This window comes from Dermacentor silvarum, chromosome 1 (assembly GCF_013339745.2).
Source record: "Dermacentor silvarum isolate Dsil-2018 chromosome 1, BIME_Dsil_1.4, whole genome shotgun sequence".
Classification (NCBI taxonomy): domain Eukaryota; kingdom Metazoa; phylum Arthropoda; class Arachnida; order Ixodida; family Ixodidae; genus Dermacentor; species Dermacentor silvarum.
The window spans coordinates 73,001,422-73,003,324 of record NC_051154.1 but is presented as its reverse complement, the minus strand read 5'-3'; the positions used below and the strand labels follow the sequence as shown (position 1 = coordinate 73,003,324).

At 40.5% G+C, this 1,903-nt stretch overlaps 1 long non-coding RNA gene across 1 annotated transcript; it reads left to right on the top strand.

Annotated features, from left to right (window-relative positions):
- The first annotated feature begins 808 nt into the window (after nucleotides 1–808).
- LOC119465830 (uncharacterized) lies at nucleotides 809–1,263 on the top strand. The gene is made up of 3 exons (XR_005194932.2): nucleotides 809–945; nucleotides 1,029–1,111; nucleotides 1,199–1,263. It is a non-coding gene; the product is annotated as an uncharacterized LOC119465830 (long non-coding RNA).
- Nucleotides 1,264–1,903: the final 640 nt, after the last annotated feature.

The window sequence follows — 1,903 nt, the reverse complement described above, 5'->3', positions numbered from 1 at the left end:
GGAATCAGTGCCCTCTGCCAGAAAATGTTTGCAGTACTGTTTTGTGTATATTGCCTGGTAATCGCCAATGCACAGGACAGTTGAGCTAGTTGTGGGAGGGCATACCCAAAAGTAATGAGAATGTTTTTTCTAATTCACATATTTCTTTGAACATTCAGAATGTTAATCATCATCGTACAACTATCCCTGGAAAACAATGGACCTGCCCCACCTCCTTATCCATTGTTCAAAACTGTTCAGCGACTCCTACAAGCTCATGTCCTTCAATGCTTCCGTCGTACACTTCTCTGCGTGCTCCAGATCTTTAAAACTCTCCCCTTTATGGTCTCATTTATTTTTGGAGATGGCAAGGGACAACATCAGGGCAGTATAAAGATAATGAGGTAATAGTATGCCATCTCATTTTTGTCAGTGTACTGTACAGGCAGTGTTGTGTAGGTGGGAGTATTGTCGTAATGCACAAGCTGAGCTCTTTGCTTGTTTGAACTGTCTCACCTTGCGATGCAAATTTACAGTGGACCGGCTTTCTGATATAAAATACTTTCCCAATATTGAACAGAACTTGAAGCACACACGTGGTTCTTTAACATCCGGCATTGTAAAACTGACGCAGGCAGCGACGGAGGCTAAAAATAAGCAATGCAGTGAGCGGACGAAACTTTACACAAGGATGCAGCTTGGCTAACTAATGGAGACTATAGCGTAGTATGCACATCTAGTGGCACTTTTCGGCAGTAACTGCCCTTTCTGCATCAGTAAAAAAATTCTTGTTACTCTTGGGGTGTTCCCCCCCTCATATTTTGCTAAAAATATTGCAAGCATAGTTAATGTGATGTCGTCTTTGCAGTGCCTACCAGAATAATGACATCAGTGAGTTTGAGTTAATATTGAAAACCAACAGGAGAAACATAATGGATGACCCTTTCATCAGAGAGCACATTGAAGGTTAGTGGAAGCATTATTAGAAAACCTAATTATGTGGTGCTATTCTGTGTCTTTACAGTTTCACTTTTTTTTTTTCTTTACAGATCTGCTTAGGAACATTAGAACACAAGTCTTAATAAAGCTCATCACACCTTATACTAGGATTCACATACCTTTCATATCAAAGGTGGGTTTTCTATATTCATTGCTGATCGTTTTGTGGCTCTCTTTACAAGTTTGTTTATTTATATTATCTTTTCTTAATTTTTTCCAGGAGCTCAACATAGACTCAAGTGAGGTGGAAAATCTTCTAGTATCCTGTATCTTGGACAGGTGGGCATCTTGTCATTTTTTTTTTCTCTGTTAGGTAATGTGACTGTACTACTGTAGTTCTGAAACTTGTTCTTCCAGCAGTGACCTGGAAAATGGTGGTTTTGTGTGCAACTACTTTGTTCTGCTTTTCTGCATCGTGGCCACTATGCAGGAAGATTACCTTTGACAAAATTGTTGTAAAAATTGTGGATGCCAAACATTCTTTCTTGCATCCCTGCTTTGTTCTGCTGGAGTACGTGAGCAGTTAGAAAACAGACTTTTCAATAGTACCGCAACTAGCTGGTAGCTTGTGCAAAGTCTGTCAATCTTTTGCTAAACTCAACATTGCAGCAGCCTAAAACAGCTTGGGCAGTGGTTGTAATGTGAGGCCCATAAAACTTGTTGTTGGGCAAGTTGGTGTTTGCTTAACAACATATTGTAGCGTGAAGGCACAATTACAAAGAAGAGACACGGACAGGTTACAGGTGCTACTAACAACTTTATTCATATGACGGCGAAATACAGTAGATATACTGTTTGTTTCCAGCGTGCAGGCGCACCAGCACAATCTGGCAGTCTACAGAGGGTGATTATCAGGGCTAGCACGATCATTTGGAAGTTCTAAAGAAAGTAAGCTCTGCGTTGTACAAAACAACAGAGGTCTGAC